Source organism: Canis aureus, chromosome 20 (assembly GCF_053574225.1).
Source record: "Canis aureus isolate CA01 chromosome 20, VMU_Caureus_v.1.0, whole genome shotgun sequence".
NCBI classification, from domain to species: domain Eukaryota; kingdom Metazoa; phylum Chordata; class Mammalia; order Carnivora; family Canidae; genus Canis; species Canis aureus.
The window spans coordinates 57655820-57677688 of NC_135630.1; the positions used below are offsets into that span (position 1 = coordinate 57655820).

Below are 21869 nucleotides of genomic sequence, written 5' to 3' on the forward strand. Positions count from 1 at the left end.
GTGACCCATCAGAAGAGCTGTTTCCCGGACTTACTTTAGGGTTTACATTAGATTAGAATCAAAGGGCCTTTGCGCATCTTTCTTTAGATGGGGGTGGGGTACGTGTGGATTTATTTTGGAGGTGGCCACACCAGCGCTTGCCTTGGTCGCTTGAGAAGTTTTCATCGGCGTAAAAGAACCGTATCTGTAAGTTCCTGTGCATTTGGCATGCGTATTTTTGTTTATTTTTTACACATAGGTGGTCTCAAGTTGTATTCTTCTGGGACTTATGAGGCCGAGTCATGGAGCTGTCGGAGATAGATGAGGCTGCGAGTGGGGAGAAACTTAGGTGAGAGGCTTCTTTACCTCTGAAGGTTAGTGGATGATGAGAATAAGGCCTTCTGGGTTTTGGTGACCTACTGAAATGGGGGCCTGCTTTCTGTCTTGGCTCGAGGAAAATAGAGCCCAGAAAACCCATATGCGCTCTTTGACCTTGGAGGCCCAACAACCTCAAGCAAGACTTAGAATGTGTCTTTTCTGAACAGGATCAGAAAAGTGTCGTTTTCCTGTTGGTTCCCTTAGGCTCTTCCGTTTTCCTGCCTCTTCACCGTGCGCCCCGTAGGCTCATGGTTACAACTGGCCCCAACACATTGAAATTTCCTCCCAAGTGCCCCGAAGGGCCCATTGGGTTACTATTATCATTGCTGTTATTATTACTATTGACATTATTGCCGAGAGGCGAGGAACTGGCTTTGACAGGTTGGGGGGGGGGGACCCCAACGAGAGTGTGGCTGAGTTGCCGGGGAGCCCTTGGTCTGAGACACGAGAGCATTGTCTAGGATGTCACTAATGAGAGCAATGTCCTAAGTATGCAAAGCATATGGGATTGGGTGTCTCCTTCCAAAAGCGCCACCCCTGCAAAATTACAACTGCTGCATTTTCTTAGCATGTGAGCCGGGTGTTATTTTAGCCTGAGAGGAGGCCGCTGAGCTGGAGGTCCTGAACACGCCTCGACAACTGTGACCCCGGAGAGCGCTGTGAAAACACACGGGGGCCGCTTGCTGGTGTGGAAATCACCTCCGGGCTGAAACAACAGAGGCTGAGGCCGAGCAGCGTCTGCCCGGGCGTGCGGCTTGCCCTGGGTCTGTTTTGGAGACAGACTCCAAATTCGCAGTCCACAACCCGGACAGGGGAAACAGCTCTCCCTCGCTTGGCGATGCCCAAGAGCTTTCTGGCCGTCAGCTCACATTATGCAATCACCTTGCATCTGAATACTAGTGGAATAAATAGAGGTGGAGAGTCCTCGCCGGCCCCTCGCCGGCCCACGCAGACCCCACGCCAGCCCCACGCCGACCCCAGCTTGGCTTTCTCCATCGCCTCTGGCCTTCTCCTTAGTAGGTGGGGCCCTTCTAATCTGGAAAAACCATGACAGGGATGGTGAGAGAACAAAGGTTTGGGGCAATGGAACCTGCACCCCCATCTGTAAAAGGCTAGTAGCCCTAACTACCCAGGTAGCGTTGCCGGAAGAAGTGAATGCAACCACCTGTGTTATTTAAGCGCAGCGTAAGGATGCGTTGTCCTCAGATGCTCCCTCTGTAAGGGTCTGATGGACACAGCACCGTGCTCACGCGGCCGAGCTCCGTGCTGCGGGCTGCACATGCATGTCCCGGGGGCGGCGGGCAACCTCATCGCAGGAGCAGGACGCCGATCTGGAATCCGCAGAAGCCACCACAGAGCCTCTGCCGACCAGCGCCGCTGTCCCCGATGGCTGCTGTCCCTATTCGATTGGTGCAGAACGGGGCACATCCATTTAATGAAATACGGAGCCGCCCTAAGCTGCTGCGCTCCTCTCTCCTGGTTTCCTATAAAGTGTCCACGGTGCGGTCCCCAGGCACCGTGCCTTCCCTCTCCTTTGTCGCTCTGGTGCCTGGAGGGGGCATCAGATCCGACCTCTCCGGGACGTGGTTATGCGTTTGCGAGCCGTCCACTGTCGGATTCCATTGTTTTAACCAGGTTTTTTGGCCACTGCTGCTAGGGTGGGCGGTGGCCCCTGGTTTAGGCTCCGGCTCCAGGAAAGGTGAAGAGTGCTCTGCTCCAAAGTACGCAGGTGATTTTTCTTTGGCAAAAATAGATGACTTACTGTGTTGAAGTTGCTGTTGTTGTGTTTCTTTCTTCCTACCTTTTTTGGGAAATGTGCCGAAAACATGTGGTCTTTTGGGTCCGTTGTGACGTTTCGGTGCAAGGAGAAGGTGCAGGAGTCGGCCTGCTTTGCTTAATGACTTGAGGAAGCTGCGATGGCTGACCATGTCCTGGGGTGCAGCGGGCACCGGGCACCGCGGCTGCTTTATCCGACTTGAAGGAGGCTGCAGGAGCCGGAGCACTGCTCCCAGGTCACAGTGGCCTGTGGGCCGAGTAACGGTGTGGTGTAGGCCCCTGTCCTCCCGGTCTTCACACCCTCATCTTTGCTTGCTGCCTGGGATATTCCTGCCCCAGAGCCCCTCTCGGCCTCTGCCTCCGTCCATCGCACGAGCACCGAGTGTCCCGTGCACAGGTGCCGGGCGGAACCCTGGGGATCCAGTGGGACACAGCGCGTGTCCGCGTTCTCTGCGCACCTCCTAAGCTGGTGATGCCTGAGTTTCATCCCTTCTTGGGAATGGCTCTCCTAGCTGTGCCTAATTTGTAGGCAGAAAAAAAAAAAAGCAGCAGCAGGAGAGCTCAGGACAGGGCTCCTTTCACCCCGGGGCCGCTTCTATGATCAGACTTTTAATAATAGCACTTGTCCCGTCGCTTCTCTTTCATTCTCTTGTTTGCGGTTATCAATTGAGCATCAGTTTTCACTTATCCCACCGGGAATATTCTATTCTACTAGTCACTGACTTATTAAATATTTTTTGAGTGCCTGTTACCTGCAATATACGATACGGATCCTGTTATTGATCAGTGGTTCTTTCCTTTTTTGTTTTTTTAAGGATTTTATTTATTCATGAGCGACGGGGGCGGGGGGCAGAGACACAGGCAGAGGGAGATGCAGGCCTCCTGCGGGACTCGATCCCAGGACCCTGGAGTCACACCCTGAGCCCAAGGCAGATGCCCACCCGCTGAGCCCCCCCACCTGGGGGGGGGGGAGGAGGCAAGTGGCTATATTTGTTTGCGCAGGTCTTCCTGCGGGACGGAGGAGGGAAGACGTAGGCTCTGCAGTGGGACTGAGTCCGCGGCTGCCCCTCCAGCTTCCGCAGCTCCTAGGCCGCACGTGGGCCCCGGGACCAGCCCCATCGGCCTCCGTGCCCCGGGCTGGCTGTCCCCGGCTCCGGCCCCTTGTCCCCACCTCTGCTGTCGGTCGGTGCGGTACGTCCCCCGCCTCCGAGGGCCTCGAGCCTGCACTTGGTTTTGGCCGCAGGAGCTGGCGGGAGGCTTGCAGGGACTGTGGGTGCGCGGCAGGCACCGACGGCGGGCTCGCTGGGTCTTGTAAGCGGGTGATTCTGGGTGAGGATGCGGGTGTGAGCCGGTGGTGTTCACGATCCGCGTGGGCTGTGCGAGGAAGGCTTTTGATCCCGGACTGACCCGAACCTGCCGTGTCCGGGGCCGCGGGCACTTGGCCGGAGCCGCAGGAGGCCGATCGGGGTCATCAGGGGACACACTGGGGCTGCAGCCGGCTGGGGGGCAGTGGGCGAGCCGGAGGGGGCGGCGGCCGAGGAGGCCCGGATGAGCCGCCCATCCCGTCAGCGGCAAGGACGTGGGAACAGAGACTTTGCCGAAGGGAGCCCAGTGCCCGGGAGGGCAGGACCGACGTCCGTTTGAAAATTGATATTTGGGGGGCGCCTGGGGGCTCAGATGGTTGCGTGTCTGCCTTCAGCTCAGGTCCTGATCCCGGTCCGGCTCGAGCTCTGCGGGGAGTCTGCTGCGCCCTGTCCCTGGGCAGCTCCCCCTGCCTGTGCGCTCCCTCCCGCTCGCTCTCAAATAGATAAATACAAGTCTTTAAAAAGTTGATATTTGAAAAAAAAAAAATTTCTGATTCTGCCTTGAATGGGGTTGAAGCCCGATGAGCAGCAGGAGGGTTTGTGCTTGTGAGCGCTCAGTGCCTCCTCTGTGCACCCCCGGCCCGGGGTGAAGGGAGCCCCGTCCTGAGCTCTCCTGCTGCTGATCGGGCCTCGACTCGGTCCTTTCGGACCGGTCCTTCCTCCTCCTTTCGGCGTGGGGACCCCTCACGTCTCTGAGAGGACGGGACTGCTGTCTTCTTGCCTACCTCCGAGTGGGAGCATTAGCTGGGAACCTGAAAGTTATGGCTGATATCTGTGACTCAGTGATTTAATTCCTCAAGCCAATAAATACTAATCCAGCACACGCCGCGGAGCGCCAGGTAGGGTTCCAGGTGCCGGCCACGGAGCAGGGAAGCTTCCGTTGTCTGCGGGGCCACGGGAGACAGACGGTGAGCGAAATAAATCAGTAAGTGGTAGTGTGTGTTGGAAAGGGACAAGTCAGTCGTGGGAGCGTGAGCTCTCCGTAGAATTAGAGCAGGGCAGGGGGCAGGCGAGGTTTGCCGTCTTAGGTAAGATCAGGGACCGTGCCACTGGCAAGGCCACTGCACAGAATCTCGGTGGGGGTGGGGGGGCGGCCGTGGGCCAGGGGGAGCACTCAGCCCGGGGGGGAGCACTCGGCCCAGGGGGAGCACTCAGCCCGGGGGGGAGCACTCGGCCCACGGAGGGAGCACTCGGCCCAGGGGGGAGCACTCAGCCCAGGGAGGAGCACGTGCAGACGCCCGAGGCTGGAGTTCCTGGGCACCTTGAGAGCAGGCGTGGGGCGAGGTCAGGAGGTCAGGAAGGGAATGGAGCTGCACTCCGGCGGCTTGGAGGCCTTCGCAACACCTCTGGCTTCCCGCTGAGGGAGAGCGAGAGCCCCAGAAGGTTCTCAGGGGAGGAGATGGCCTTAGCCGATGGCTCTTCTCCAAGGATCACTGCCTGCCGGGTTGAGAAGAAACTCGAGGGGCCCCGGGTGGCAGCAGGGGGACGAGAAGGGGACTTACACGCCGTACTCCAGGCAGGAGGGAGGGGGCGATGAGTCGTGAGAAGGGTCGGAGCCTGGATGCACCTTGAAGACTCGCAGACGGTCAGGTCCCGAGGGAGGCGGCCGGTCGGGCAGCGGGGGGCCGTGGCGCTGGGGTCCGGGCCTCTTCTGATGTCTTGGGAGTCCCCAGCGAAGGGAGGGCGGATCAGCACCGGAGCACGACGCCAGGGCCAGCGGGGACGTTTGAGGAGAGGAGAGGACCCACGTGGCCGTGGCCGTGGCCGGAGAAGGTGGGCCCCGAGCCGCCGCTGGGCGTTACGGGCGGCGGTGTCCGTTGGCCTGTCCCGCTCCACTGTCCCGAACCGTCCCACGGAGACACTGGACTCCTTGCTCCTCGTCCGTCAAGCCTTCGGTTCTGTCATTTGGGCCACAGTCCAGGGGAAAGCGAGGCTCGCGGCGAGAAGATCCTGGCCGAGCTTAACAATGAGATCTACTGGGGATCCCTGGGTGGTGCAGCGGTTTGGCGCCTGCCTTTGGCCCAGGGCGTGATCCTGGAGACCCGGGATCGAATCCCACGTCGGGCTCCCGGTGCATGGAGCCTGCTTCTCCCTCTGCCTGTGTCTCTCTCTCTCTCTCTCTCTCTCTCTCTCCCTCTGTGACTATCATAAATAAATAAAAAAAAATAAAAAAAAAAAAAACAATGAGATCTACTTAACTTAATAGGAAAAACATGGCCCTGCTAATGGGCATCTGGTTGCTTTCCAGGTCATAAATATATTTTTAGGAATACTTTTGTTAACAAGGGAACTTCTAATTTCCTTAAGTGCAAAGTATTATTATAAATAGGAACTAGGTGTGAAATGGTTCTTCTTACTCTGCAGTCACCTCCCCGATGATCGTCATTGTGCCGTGGGGATGGTAACATCAGGGCAAAATAGCGCCCGTTTCCCCTTAGGTATGATCAGAATTGCTGAGGTGTGGAATTGATTATTTTCCTATTGCATTAGAAATGGTTTGATCGGGGCGGCCCAGGTGGCTCAGCGGTTTAGCGCCGCCTTCAGCCCAGGGCATGATCCTGGAGGCCCGGGATCGAGTCCCACGTCGGGCTCCCTGCATGGAGCCTGCTTCTCCCTCTGCCTGTGTCTCTGCCTCTCTCTCTCTCTGTTTCTAATAAATAAATAAAATCTTAAAAAAGAAATGGCTTGATCGTTCTCCGCTGCTGCATCTCCCCCTTACTGTGCCGCCTCCCTCGGGGAGCTCCTCCCCGTGCTCTCTCTGCCTTTTGAACTTCGCTCACTGCTTATCACCCTCCCGGAGACCCGACTCCGTGGCCCTAAGTCATGTTTGGGAACCTCACCCACAGCAGTCAGCGTCTCGGTCCGGCCGTCCCGACTGTAGCAGAGATCACTGGAGTTTCTAAGTCGTTCAACAGCTTGATTCAAATCTTATATAAAATTTAGTTAGTGTCAGAACAACTTAACCATACACAAATTTTGGTCACACATAAAAACTGTAGGAATCGGAGTGATTTCAGAACGTCTGTAGACGTGGAGTCGATACTCAAGTTGGTAGCCTGGTGTAATGCTGCTACTTCATTAATTGGAGAGAAAGCTATGAAAATCTTGGGGACTGACCTCCTCTAGAATTCTTGAAGATACACTATGTTTTACTTTACTGCTAATATTGTATATATGGATACGTATATAAAATGGTTACAAGGCAATGGGCTTTGACTAGAGAGTCTGTGATGATCTTTTAGAATATTCTCCAAGGAAAATGGTAAGAATAAAAAACTTTGAATGTTAATATCTGGTCATAAAGAAAATACTCCAATGAGTGCTTTGGAGATACTTTTTTATTGTAGTAAAATATACGTAACATAAAATTGATCACTTTAACCATTTTAGAGTGTGCAGTTTAGTAACATTAATTACATTCACGCTGTTGTGCAACCAGCGCTACTATTTGAATCCTAAACTTTATTTTCCAAAGCTCAGTAAGTGCTCTCTAAATTATATAAAAGTATTAAAAAGTTTTCTGTACCAGCCGACTCACCTCGAGTTTTAATAGGTCAGTAAATGAGTTTTGGGTTAGAAATTATCCAATGTGAGTGTTCATTTTGTTGCGATATGTTCATTTCTTACTAGGCTGAGCTTAACCACATGTTTGGCCTCGTTGGTCATTCGTTAAAATTCAGGTAAGGCGATTGCTTTCACAAGCCTTCCCTTAATCCTTTTATCAAAGCACCGCAAAATTAAAGTCGACATCTGTTAGTTTAACATCAAAGAGACTTGACGATCACGTATATTGCCGCATGTACAGTCCACGGATTAAAGTCAGTTTGGTTTAAAGAGACCCCAAATAAGAGATAAAGGAAGCCATACGTGGAAGCTAGAATGAAAGAGAACTAATCTTACAAAGCATTATGGGTCCGAGTCTTCCGTGAGCTGTGTAAATACCGTAGAAAGGAATCAGCTTGGCAGATTACAAGGAACTGGGTATACTTTGAGCAAATTTAGAAATTTTCAACTTAAATCCTTGATGGCTTTGCTTTTTGATAACAGTGGTCATGATTTCCTAGCACCTACCAGTAGGTGTCTACCGGTAGGTAACACAACTGAGTCTCCCTGCTTATGTTGTGCGTACTATGACCTGCACTTCTTTCTCCACCTATAAAACATGTATTCATCTTTCAGGATTTAAATAAACTGCCTTTTCTTTTGTGAAGACTTCCCAGCTCCTATAGACAAGTCATTGAATCTTCCTTTATGGTCCAATATACTCTGCCCCCCCCCCCCAAAAAAAATCCATATTGTAGCAAACATGATATTAAATTCTCATTTCCCCTATACTGTAAGCTTCTCAGGGAAAGGGGCTGTGTCTTATTTCTACTTGTGTTCCCACCGTAGTTCCTAGCACGGAGCGGAAACCGGTTGAATGTTTGTTAACTGACTAAATACATGAACAAATCAATCCAAGCATCCATACTAGGATTTTCATTTTTTGACGGGCCTCAATGGTAAGATGTTCGCATTTCATCTACTAAAGAAATATGCTATATATATATATATATGGTCCGATTTTACGTGTCGAGGGAGCAGACATTTCCGTCTGTGACAGAAACTGAAGACAGAGTGTTTTGGTCACAAACTCTTGGACATTTGTCCATGGCTGTAGGAAACTCACGATGGCATCCGTATAGAAATTCCCAATTGACTACGTTTGTTTGTCTTGGCAATTGAGAAGGCACTAGGGGGCATGACTCCTTCAAGTCCTTGGTGCCAGAGTGTGACATCAGCTTTGTCCTGTGTAAAGGCCCCACACTGGTCCCAGTCATGGGCGTTGGTTGGAGAAACATTGCACTTGACATGGCGCTTGCCACAGTTGGGTGCTGGGGTTGGCATTGCAGCTGGCACCCCAGAGGAAAGAGCACACAGAGAATAGCCTCTCTCCAGGTGTCCCTCTGGATTTCTGGGAGGAGGTAAAGACTCTCCCCTCACTCCAGGTGCAAACTTAGCGACCCTCTACCTTCAAGTGGCTTCCTGGGACCCATCCTTTCATTTCCCTTCCCTTTTGCTTCGCTTTGGGTTCCTCTTCTGCCCTGAAGGAGAGCTCATGGCGTTCTACGGGGCCGAGTGTGAATAAGTGCCTCATTTTATTCCCTCTGCAGAAACTCAACCGACTGCTCTCACTGGCCCTCCCTGCATGCAACATTCAGAGCAGAAGCATCTGAGAGGCACATTTCTTTCACTAAGTCCCCAGGAGGACAAACCCAGCAAGGACACGTTGGATTTATCTGAGTTTAACAGTATTCGTCAGAGAGAAGCCCGCGTGTGCAAAAGAAATTGGCAATTTGGGATAACTAGCAACAGAGTCCTAATATCAGTCATGTCTGCGGAGGGCTACCATGGTGACCTCCTTGTTAACAAGTCGGGGACTTAACAGGTCTTCTCAGCCAGGCAATTGAGGAGATTTATTTTCTTAGACTGAAATGCCCAGTGAATTCAGTGAAAGCAATTAGACTTGCTCTGTACAGAAATGGAAATTTTTCCTTTCCTATGATTATCAAACAGAGAAATCACAGCTTATTTGTTTGCGCTCTTTCCAGAACAGCTATGAGAAAGGCGGAGGGAAAAGGGCTGAGTTTTTTCTGGCACTGAAAAAAAAAAAAAAAAAAAAAGGCCACATTTGTCTTTATATGTACGGAGGAGGCAGGGGAGCGACAGAGGCAGAACGAGAGAGCTACATGCTTTGGAGAGTGGGGTGAGGTTGGGCTCCCTTCCCCGAGGTTGGACAGTCGAGGCAGTCCTTGAGTCTAGAACATCACCGCTGTTCCCCAGGTGCTGCTGAATGAATTCATCTTGGCAAAGGATCAAGAATTTCTCCCCAACCTGTAATTAACCGGCATAATTGCCTGTGTTTTCCAAAATGAAAATGTTCTTAAAACCCAATCCATATATTTTAGCCTTTTTAATCTTCTGTAGAAAAAAAATATAGTATGTGAGCAAAGTCACCGCTTCCTCAAGAATGAAGACTAACCTGAATTTAGTTATAAGGAACGGGGAGTCTTCAGAATGGTAAAGGGAGGGTCAGGTTTTGCTTCCTATTGCACTTAGTTTTGGAGGATTTTTGTTTCCACTGCAGCTGCCTAGAGTTACCCCCTCTTTATAAAGTGATTTTCAGATTTCTCATCTACCATGTGCTTTAAATTGTAATGATGCTTATTGACATGGAAGGGCCTGATTTTCTGCTTTTCACTCATGTCATCTTCTTTTCTTCCACGGCTAGAAACCCCCGTCTCTTGCGGTATATGGCCTTCAGAGGGTGGAAGCAGGTCCTTTACTATGAGACTCAGTGTCGGGCCTGAGTACCTGCTTTCCAGGTGGAGACTGTGGGCCTTGTTTGTGGGCCTACTCTGGGGCAAACAAAGAGGCAGATAGTGCAGAACTCTGCTTTCTCATTGGGCAGAGAACAACACTCAGAAAATACATATTTTAGAACACGTCTGAAGCCGAATGGAATTTCTGAAAAGGGAAAGAATGGGTGTAATAGAGTTCTCATGTGGGAATCTGCTTGGGCTGAGCTACCAGGATGAATATTCACCAGGCAGATAATGAGATGAGACACTCCCAGCCAGGGAGACAGAAGTAGACAGACTAGAGAATGGAGAGGGAGCTGAAAGTACAATGAGATAAGTTGAGAATCTGGGAAGACAGCCTTTTTCAAGCATCTTTGAAGTACCTTCCCAATCATCTTTGCGTGTAGTGTACAAGACCAAGACGCATCCTTCAGTTACCTTTGATCCAAGGAAGGTGGGTTCTAGATACCATTTGGCCTTGGTGTGACACTAAGGAGTTTGGGTTCCTTCTAAGGATTTGATGGGTGTTGGAGCATGTGGAGTAAAATCACATGTCCATATTTTCATTTTGGATTGTGTTAAGTTATAAATGAGTGAACTTAACTTAAACTGCCTTATGCTCAAAGAGAATTTTTCCCCCTCTCCCATAAGTGGGAGATCTGGGGTAGGGAGGGTTTCTGGCTTTAGGTACAGTGAAATCCAGGGGTGAAAGTGTTGTTATCAGGGCCCTGTATCTCTGTGCCTTTCTCTCCACAAGCCTCTGTCATTTCTCCTCTTGATTATCTTTGAGCACCTCTTTTACGCAAATTGACTTGATTCTTAGGAGCCTTCTTCACATGTTAACGAAGATGGATGCGGATATCTTCAGATATTTTATATAAATATACATATAGTAGCGATACAGGGGAATGAACCCCAGGCAGACGTCCTGGGGACTTCTCTGGCTTGGCTGACCACAAGCCCATTCCTAAACCAATCTTTGTAGCTAAGGAGATATATAATCCATCTGGGTCTGGGTCAGATGCCATTCCCTTTACAGGCATTGGGGGAATTAACCTGTAATTCCCTAAACTACTTGGAATGGGCTTCCCATTTGGCATAGGAATCTGTGAGCTACAGAAAAAAAAAAAAGGCAGTAGGAAAGTAGCAGAAATTCTACTAACTGCATTCTGCTAAAATATAGAGGAAGAATGGAAAATAAAACAGAGAAAAGAATAAAATTGAAATACTCTTTCTTCTGGATGTTTCTAAATGACTTCGATTTTATTTAAATAATTAAATATGCCAAACTACCTTTCTCTCACCAACCACCCCTGCTTTTTTTTAAGCTGCTAGACAAAGAAAAGGGGATTAAAAGTTCAAGTGAACTTCAGTGGAAATAGAGAGTGTGTAAATTGACACAGTGTACCATACACACAAATAGGATTAACCTGGTGCAGCTTCCTGCAGCATGCGTTTCACATGAATTCAGACAACACATTGGCTTGATATGAAAACAGATGAATATATTATAGAGTAGAATGTAATGGACAGTGTAAAAAAAAAAGGAAACATGAGGTATCAACGTAATGTAGACTTCCTACTTTGTGTTGGATCTCAGTCCCCCTTGGGTAGGCATTTGCTTCCTCTGCAGTTGGGTTAGTTAAGAAGAGAAGGTTGAGAAGTCCTGGGCTCCACCTTCCTGGATTCAGGAAAGCCACACACGATGAAGTCCTCATGCAAATGACGTGTCGGGAGACTCTATCTGGGAATTGGGTAATGCCCATGGGATTTTGACACCTCAACAGCAGGGTTTAGGGGGTGGGAGGTGGAGGAGTCAGGGGTGTGATGGGAGGGGGAAGGCGGAGGGTGGGGGGTGAGTCCTGTATGTAATTCTTGCCTGAATGCTTGGCTTTCTTTTTATAAGATGACTGGCTGCACTTGAAATCTGTTGTTCACACAGTCTTAGCTTTACCGAAGTCAGATACTTTTTCTCCTTGTCTGTGTTGTTATTTTATGAGCTGCTCAACTCTATTTTCAGTAGCATTCAAGTTAATGGTACCATGACTTATATTAAAAGGGAGATTAAAAATTCTCAACAACCTGGTGACCTTAAGCCTTCCAAATGCTAGGCTAGGCACATTATCTTTCTTCTCTCCTGCAAGGACTGGGGAAAGTTCCAGAAAGTTCCTCGCCCGACAGAATGGGTTACTGCTGTCCTGCACACTTTGTTAAGCTTTACAGTGGACATTGGCAGATCAAGTTACAGCATAGGACTTACAGGTCAATTATGCCATGATTTTAGGAGGAAGGGAGAGTGGCTGAGAGGTTTAAAAAAAAAAAAAAAAACAACCCAAAGCCTTAGCTTTTAAAGACTTATGAAATTGTAGTTCCTTTGTGACATTTGATCGATCACTTTTCTTAATTTCCATTCTGATAACGATCTCCCTAGCCTTTTCCTAAGAAGCTCCTTTCATGGCAGAAACACTGTCCCGTGTATGCCTGAGAGACACAGCGCCAGTCATACAGGGTGGGGGACAATGGAAGGTGTCCCTGTCTCTTTGAGTTGATTTGTTAATGTTTTCTCGGGCTTCCTGAAGTCCAGGTATCTGCAGAAGTTATGATTTTAGGATATAAAAATATTATAATCACAGCTAGGCATGGAACCAGCTTCAGAGAGAGAGAGAGAGAGAGAGACTGAGTCAGACATTTGGAGGATGAGAACCAAGTTAGCGAAATATGAAAATTAGAAACAGAGAAGCCCAAATGGCCCCATGCATTCATGAATGTCCCGAGGAGGAAACATCTGTGCTTGTCTGCTTCTTGGCTTACAAACTGAATCCAGGCATATTTTCATCACAGTGGTTGCATTTGAATAGGAGTGAAGGTCACCAGGATTAAGGGTTTTGACCTGTCAATGCAATGGGGTTTGGGTTGGCGCCTTTATTTTTGGTCTGTAAAGTCTTTTGTTCAATGCAAGGTTGATCTCCCCCTGAGAAGGCCTTGAGTGGCGGTGGATCAGCTCCGTGTTTCCAGGGAGTCCCTCCTCCTGCTCTGACTGCCGCCGTCCTGTGGGGACTGGAGCCGAAGCCCTCCCTCATCCCTCTGAGGCTGCGATGCAGGATGCCCTCCAGTGCTGGGTGGGTAGCCTAAGGGCATGCTCTCTTGGGGTCCAGCTAATGGACCCCTTGTCTATCCCTGGGTTTTGACCGTTTACTACTTAACCTCCTAGCATTTCCCCAAACAGCATAGTATATACGTAAATGCCCTGGAAACATTCTATCCTGCTGGTTAATTACATGCAGTTGATTATGATTATTTTGCCTTGAATCTGTTGTCAGGAGATATTCTATCCAGGTAGTTTCCTCAAATGTTGGACCTTGTGCAGTTTTCAAAATGCTCCCTACCGGAGATTGGAAAGAAACTATGGCCAGTTTTGAAAGTGTGCACCCCCGTAGCCCTGCTGTCGAGTCCGGCCTTCTGGCCTCTTTCTCCCAGCACCTTCTTCCTGCATCTCTACTTGGAATAACCTCTTGTCCAGTTCTTTGGAAAGGGGAAGAAAACCCTCGTCCCTCAGGAGAGCCCTGCACAGTTGTAGCTGTGAAGCCACGTTCCCATATCACTGTGGGATATTCAGCGGCGCCCAGCTTCTCCTCTGTTCTCATCTTCTACTCATCTAGCACGTCCTCTGGCTCCGTTCCATTGCAGGTTTTCACGTTGGCTCATCCTTCCCTTGCTTGCTGGCCCTCTGCCTAGTTAGAGGCAGCCTACTTTTCTGGCTTTCTAGAGAATTTTGAGGGATGTCCCTACTTAGAATTGTTGCAGCCACGCCCGCCTCCTCCGCCATGCAGGCCCTGTGGCTACCGCTTGACCCAGGACTTGTGGGTACATGTCCTAGTTTATATTTAAAAACCTCAGGATCTGAAGTCTTATGAGAGCCCAGTTCTGTCTCCTGGCTACCATGGGTCATTGGTATCCAGCACTAAGTATTACGGTCCCTCAAGTCAGTGGGCAGTAGTTGCATGGAAGTATTGGTAGAGTAGTTTATAGACAAGGGGCAGGTTGTGCGTGATGCGATGAGTACCATTGTATTCATATGTCCACGCTCGTTTGGAGATAGTCATCAAGGATGACGACCTTTAGTTGCTGAGCACGTACACCATCTTAGTGCTTTAACCGCTGTAGGTGCATTCTCTCGAACATTCACAACAAGCCTGTATGGCAAGCATTAATATTCCCATTTTACAGATGAAAGAGTTGAGATACTTACCCAAGGTGAGTGGAAGAATCAGTGTCCTTATGCGGGTGCATCGGATTTCAAAGCCAAAGCTTTCCATTATGCTGTACTGCTACGTGTTGACAAAGAAAGAATCCTGGAGTGATCTTTAGTAATCCATCTCAAGAGTCTTCTCTTGAATGTGACACCACATTTGTTCATTGATTGATTGATTCTTTTTTTTTTTTTTTTTTTTTTTTTGCTATGTGCCAGGCACTAGAATGGACTCCGGAGTTTTAAAGGTGAATTAAGCTTAACCTTGTCCCTGAGGATCCCATAGTTTAGTGGGGGAGCCTCTTGCTCAATGCCACTGATTTAGCGTCTGGTATATAGAAACTGTCTTTGAGCTTTCTTTTGTTTCAAATCATTTTTTCCCCTTGATTATGAAAAAAAAAAGTTCTTGCCCTGAAGTAACTTAATTTGGGGGATGGCATAGACTATTATGGAAATTTGTAGGTTTATATGGGGCTTTAAAAATTAATCTTGTTACTGGAGCTGTCACTGGCTTTCTGCGTTGAAGTCAGATTCCATAAAAGGAGCTGAGCCATCATATGTTTTATATTTACATGCTCCCTTGCAACCTCTAAAATACTTCCCAGGTACGTTGATTTGATTGATCCTTATAAGGGCAGATTTTTGATCCGTGATTCACAGAAGTGATTCTCAGATGCCGCTCGCAGTGTGTGATCAGCCCAGTGTCCCCCTGGGTTCTCTGCCTGCAACATACCACTATTCGATGGGAGGAAGAGGTTTGCTGGGAGAGAGCTTGCAGGAAGGAGAGAAGGTCTGTCAGCTGGAGGGAGATGCGATTGGAAATATCCTGCCTCGTTTGGGGGGAAGTAGAGAACAAGGAACGTGCATTTAGCAGGGCAGCAACTGGAGTGAGCCAGCAGTTTGACGATGGTCAAGTCATTGAGCACAGCGAAGCCCTGGGAGCAGGGGGTCAGCTCTGGTTGCCGTCACGGAATACTAGGGACGGGGTGGCTTAAATGACAGAAAAGAAATGTATTTCTCCAAGTCAGGGCACAGTGTGTGAGTGTGTGATGTGGGCTCAAGGGGCACAATCAACGTGGTCGTGGTCGTTTGCACTGAATGAAGTAAGTGGAAGGTAAGATTTCTGCAAACTTCAGCCTTTCCTTCAACGTCTTGGCAATTCACGCAGTGCTTCTCGGTGCCCGGAGGAAGAGGGAATAATGATGGCACAGCAGTGAGTGTTATTTGCACTGATATAAGCAGAGGCTGCCATACAGAGAAGTTATGTCTCTCTCTCTCTCTCTCTCTCTCTCTCTCAGCCATACAAAAGTCTTGAGTATCTATTATTTTGAAGTCCTTTAGATCCAAATTTGACCCCCTGGGAAGGTTCTCTGTCAATGAAAGGATATCACTGTATGGAGGACCCCACTAGAAAATAGGATCCTTGCACGCTGGCTCAAGTGCATGATGAAAAGCGTATGACCTTGTGTTCTTTCCCTATTCCTACCGCAATCAGGTATAGCTTTGCGTAAGTCTTTCCTTCCTTCCCAAGTTAGGATGATTCACTGATGACTATAAAGCCCTTTTCCCTGGTAATTATAATCAGAGTTCTGAGCACATTTATGCATCTATATAGCTTTTCAGTTTTGTACTTAAGTGGGTGCCATCCGAAGTATTTTGAGGTCTGATTTAGCTCTACGAGTTTCCAGTGAAAACCCATTCTTGTGTTTCTAGCACTTTCAGCAGCAAGGTAACGGAGCTGATCTGGTTGTAAATGACTATGGTGAGCGGATGACTTCAAAGCTCTTCTCTGTGTGAAGATAGTGTTATTTCCTCCTCCCAACCATGGAAGCATCCATTTTCAAAATAACGAGCCTCATACTTGCTCTTTTTAGGATATTAGATGGTACTAAATAACCAGTTTATCAAGAATTCAGGCTCACTGAGTTAGCAGGCATAGGGGTTTTCCAGCCTCTAATGGGGGGGGGGGGGCAGGGAGGCCTCACCAGGAAAGGGGTAGAGCCAAGTGTGGTCCCCTTCGCCTCGTGTGGGCAACTGGCAGGCTGCAGAGCCAGGGGTGCGGCAGGGAGCTGTCTTTTTGGGCACAGCATTACTTAAACATCAGAGGGTATTATGCGCAAATCTGAGCAAGATTAAGGGATCCAGGTTGCACTGTATGGTGAGGGAGGATGAGATTGGCTTTCCCCAGCTAGAAAGACTGGATACATTTTAAGAAGTATTTTAACCGCAGGGATTTCTAAGTTCTCCTGGAATCTGTTACCATCCATTAGCTCCCAGGGCTCTGGAAGCCCTGACTGTTGGAGACATGGCAGGAACAGGGTGATTTGCCGGCCTTTGCGGTGGGGTTTGGATACTAAGGCGCCAAGCGAGACTGGAAAGGCTCCTGCAGACCTGATGACGGAGGTAGGGAGATCACCCAGAGCCTGCCTGCAAATCAGGTGGCTTGACAGCCTCGGATAAGAAGTGCAGTGATCAGCTGCGCTGTCCCGTTTCTAGCAGGACGACAAGAGTACGTACGAGCCTCAGGTTGGAAATGCTGTTGCTTCAACTCTTAATTCATGATGATGTCATCTCCCGCCCTACAGCTGTGTGGAGGACAACAGCTGATAACGCCTTTTCCGCTGCATGAAGGTGATTTTAGAGTCATCAGCGATTCTGTGAGCTTCCCTTCACTTGGGCTATGCTTTTGCTATAGCTAGACAAGAGTTGTCGGAGGGCAACCTCTGCACTTCTGGAAATAATGATAGCAGTGATCATGATTGGGTGTGATAGGCATGTGCTATGGGCTTTCATCCTCCGCCTTATTAAAACTTCACACGCTAAAATACGAAGACCCTCTGACTTGACATCCACTTGAAATACATTTTAAAACTAAATTTATACCATGAATGTGTCCTTCACAATCTGAACTTTTTTTTTAAGATGAAACTTATTTTTTACTGATTATATAAAGGAAAAATCACCTGAAATCCATGCTTCTGTGATAACCACAAATAACATTTGGGTGCCCCTCCTTTCATCTCTCTCTCTCTTTCTGTGTATCTCTTCCTCTACACAAGCACACTGGTGTATGTGTCTGTGTGCAAATAATTCTTCATAAATTAGATCTTCTTAAACATTCATGCACTGAAAAATTACGTTGTTTTTTCTGCCTCCCTTCGCGTCGACGCCCCCACTCTACCACCGATCATATTGAACAGCCTAGTTTCTGCATCTGTATATCTCCGCATTTCTCTCCGTGTGTTATATAGACATTTACAAATATGTACATTTATGTTTTGTTTTGTACAAAGAGACATCCTCCAAAGCAGCATTAGTCATGTGATCAGGATCCAGCATATTCACAATCCTAAATAGTGAACAAGACATTCCAAAAATAGAGGAGTTACTGTAATATACTCTGAATCTTACTTCCCTTACTGACCAGTACCTCATGGACTTCCATTGTTGAGATGGCATATATCTCACTCATTCTCTTGAGTGACTTTAGTAAGATGGGGGTAGGGGCTCCACCTAATTCTTATTTTCTGTTTGCATGATATCCTATTGTGAGATGTTCTCTCCACAGTGGATCACAATACTCACTCTGTCATATAGAAGCTTCTATTCTAAGAATAGTACCAATGATCGAGGGCAGGGGGCTACTCCAGAAATGATACTGGGATTCATTTCTGGGCTTTTGAGTCTGTTCTGTTATTCATTTCCATGCCATGTCTTTGCTTTTTTTGGTTAAATTTTATTTATTTATTCAAAAATGAGAGAGAGGAGAAAAAGAGAGGGAGAGGGAGGGTCAGAGGGAGAAGCAGGGAGCCCTACTCGGGGCTGGATCACAGGACCTGAGATCATGACCTGACCTGAAGGCCACCCAGGTGTCCCCTCCATACCATGTTTTGATTTTAATGGATTGAAGTCTGGTATGGCCCTTCCCTCATTATTCTTTCTCAGAAATTTCTTGCCAATTTCTGGACGTTTAATCTTACCTAAACAGATATGATATCCACTTTAAAAATTTGGGATTCTAATGGACATTGCATTAAATGAATATATGAATTTTTAATTTATATACATATTTCTAATCTTTTTTTGCCTTTTAAAAAAAAGTTTATTTATTCATGAGAGACACAGAGAGAGAAAGAAACGCAGAGGCACAGGCAGAGGGAGAAGCAGGCTCCATGCAGGGATCCTGACGTGGGACTCCATCCTGGAACCCCAGGATCATGCCCTGGGCAGAAGGCGGCGCTAAACCGCTAAGCCACCCGGGCTGCCCTTTTTTTGCCTTTTTGATGCTATTATAATGGTATTATATTTTCCTTGCAAATGTGGAGAAAAGCTCTAAACTTCTAGCTGTCTGATCAAACTTCTTCCTTGATTCTAGTAGTTTTCGTTTTTGAACCAGAAACTCATTGGTTGGAATTTCTGGGTATATAAACATCATTGACAAAAAAGGAAAATTTTATCTCCCCCCCCACTCTATTTATATTGACTATTTTCTTTTCTTCTGTGCGCTGTTGAATTGTAATGATAATAGCAGGTATCTCATTTTATTCCTGGCATTGTTTAGAATGGTGTTTGCAGTTGATTTTCAATAAATAGGTATTTTCATATTCAAGGAGTTTCTCTCTATTTATATTTTACTTTGAGTCTTATGAATAATAGCTGTGGAATTTTACCAAATGTTTTTTAGAACCTATTGATGTAACCAACCACTTTTCTTCCATGCATCTGTTGCTATCATGAATGATGTTAATGGATTTGCTGGTGTGGAAATGGCCTTTTTGGAGTATACGCCACTTGATCACTGGCAGTATCCATTTCATTTACTTTGGGATGTGCTTGCTAATATTTTACTTAGAATTTTTATAAGTGGGATAACAAGCAAATATTTATAAGTGGGATTGCTCTGTGGTTTTCTTGTATTGTACTGCTTTTATCAATTTTGCTTTAAAGGCTAAACCAGTTTTATAAAATGGATTTAGGGGCTTTCTCTAGGTTTCTATAGTCTTGAATAATTTAAATAACATTTTTATTCTTTGTAAGTTATATGGAACTCACTGTAAAATCCTGTTTCCGTTCTCTTCTTAATGGTATGAGTTTAACCACTTTTCCAATCTCTCCTATGATAATTGACTGATTCAGTTTTCTACATGAGTCAGTTTTGTTGATTTATATCTTGTAGAAATTCAGACCAAGAACTTCAGAATGCATTTGCTTCTCTTTCTTTCTTTCTTTCTTTCTTTCTTTCTTTCTTTCTTTCTTTCTTTCTTTCTTTCTTCTTTCTTTCTACTTCTTTCTTTCTTTTTTCTTTCTTTCTTTCTTTCTTTCTTTCTTTCTTTCTTTCTTTCTTTCTTCTTTCTTTTTCTCTTTCTTTCTTCTTTCTTCTTTCTTTCTTCTTTCTTTCTTTCTTTCTTTCTTTCTTTCTTTCTTTCTACCTTTCTCTTTCTTTTTGGGGGGGGAGGGGCAGGGGAGAAGGAGAGGAAGAGAGACAAGAGGAGGGAGAGAGATCATCTTAAGTAGGCTGCACACCCAGTGTGACCTTGATGCCGAGCTCAGGCTCACAACCCTGAGGTCATGACCTGAACTGAAATCAAGTGTCAGATGCTTAACCGACTGAGCCACCCAAGGGCCCCTGCTTCTTTTTCTTCTTCCTGCCTCCAGCCTTGCTCCTTCTCCACTCCTGCATTTCCTTTCCTTCTTGACTATGACTGTTATGTCTGCAGCCTGTCTGTGATTTCAGAAGCCTTTCACATCCAGTTAACATGCTCTCAGTTATGGTATCTATACTATCTTAGATTTCACAATATATTTGCAAGATATACTTCTTATCACTGTTCTTTCTCCTTTCCCTTTGCCTCTCTCTTGAGGTCTCTGCTCTGATGCATTTTTGTTGCATTCGAGTCCTTCCCCATATTTTTTACAGATGAAGCAAGGAATTTATTTATTTTTGAATTGTTGCAATTCTCCAAGAATTTTCTTTCTAGCTGGGTAAGCCGTGGACAGTTTAGCTTACTGGGCCCTTAGTTTCCTTATCTGTAGAATGGCAGTACCAATAACAGCTACCGGGTAGGAATATTGTAAACACTAAATGCGTTAGTGTCAGTGTTCTGGTCACCTACTGTTATATAATGAACTACCCCAAAACAGCAGTGCAAACAACAACTTATTACCTCTCGTGGTTCTGCGGCTTGGACTTGGCTGAGCCAGTCTTGTTTGGGGGCTCTCGTGTGACCAGAATCAAATAGCAGCAGAGGCTGGAATGGTCTGAAGGTTCAGCCAGGCTTGATGTCCAGCATGGCTTTTTTCACTCATGTGCCTGTTTTTCTCATACAGCCTCTTTCTTTATCCAAGAAGCTGGACTTTCCTACATGGAAACCCCCAGGAGGCAGAAAAGTGCCAGTCCTCATAAAGTCTTGGCTTAGAGCTGGTACAATGACACTTCTACTAGATTCTATGAAATGGGGAGACTAGACCCCATCCTGAACAGGCGTGAGTGAAGGGGGAGAGAAGGAATTAATGGAGCCACCTTGTAGACCAACTATCACAATAAGTGAAATGTGTAGAATTGAACCTGGCAGAGTGAATAAGTGCTCCATGAATATTAACTCAGTGGTACTATTGTTGTGGTTATTAAATTTTTTTGTGTGGTTATTAAATTAACTTCAATATTTCCTGTTACTGTGGGAAGTGAAAGATATCTCGGATGGGCATAGAATTCAGGGAGTGTGATTCTTTCCTCTCAATAGCATGCAGATGAAGTCTGATGTCAGTCTAATTCTCTTTCCTTTACAGGCAACTTGTTATTTTTTGTCTAGAAGCTTTCAATGTTTTTCATTAAGATCAGAAATAAGACAGCTATTACCGCTTTTTAACAGAATTCTGGAGTTTTTAGAAAATATGAGACAAGAAATGACAGGAGGAAATATTAAAAGGGAAAAGTAAAATTTCCTCTTTGAGCTGATGATTATTTTTAGAAAACCCAGGAGGCTCTATTAAGAAACACTAACTAGAATTAAAGAGGGAATATAGGAAGATAAGTGATTATGAGATAAACACATAAAAACCATAGCTTTTCTTTTCTTTTCTTTTTTAGATTTTACTTATTTATTCATGAGAGGCAAAGACACAGGCAGAGGGAGAAGCAGGCTCCCCGTGGGGAATCTGATGTGGAACTCGATCCCAGGACCCTGGGATCATGCCCTGAGCCGAAGGCAGACGCTCAACCGTTGAGTCACCCAGGCGTCCCTTTAGTAATCATTCTTAACTTCAGACTGGATAAGCTCTTTTACCCTGCCAACTGTAGTCCTTTTGCAAGACAGGGACATTTTCTTCTATGATTTCTTGAGTGTTTGCCTTTCCTCCATCTACTCCTTTTTCTCTGCATGTTCTTGTGATTTGTATGACTGTGATATGCCAACTGCCTTTTTTTGGAGGGGGGGAGATTTGCTCTTTTATAAGGTTCTGATGTTCCTCTTTTGGAAGACTGTCCTCTATTTTAGGACAGGATGAGGATGGCAGAAAGTGGCTCTGTGTGTGGGGGGGGGGCGTTATTTTGTCTCATGGCTGTCCTAGAAGTGCTGGCAGTGAGAGATTTCAGAGAGAGGCTGCTTTCTTCTCTTTAGAACATGTTCTTGCTACCTGGGAGACTGGGAGAGGAGTGTGCAGGAGGTTCTTCTGGGGACGTCAGTGGAGCACAGACAGGTGGAGCGGCCCACTGGCCAAGGTGTAGCTGTTCAGTGTTCTATGCCTTGACCTGAACGTTGAGGGTGAATGCAGCAATGAGTAAGC

The 21869-nt window shown here is 46.9% G+C and overlaps 1 protein-coding gene across 3 annotated transcripts in view; it reads left to right on the plus strand.

Moving 5' to 3' along the window:
- LYPD6 (LY6/PLAUR domain containing 6) overlaps window positions 1–21869 on the plus strand; it is a 122695-nt gene that overhangs the window by 45889 nt on the left and 54937 nt on the right. The window contains exon 1 of one of the 3 annotated variants that reach the window (XM_077861676.1): window positions 14737–14877. The exons of the other annotated variants lie outside the window; for them this stretch is intronic. The gene's annotated coding sequence lies outside the window, so the exon portion shown is untranslated. Of the gene's footprint in view, window positions 1–14736; window positions 14878–21869 lie in introns of those variants that run through there. 3 annotated transcript variants of the gene reach the window in all.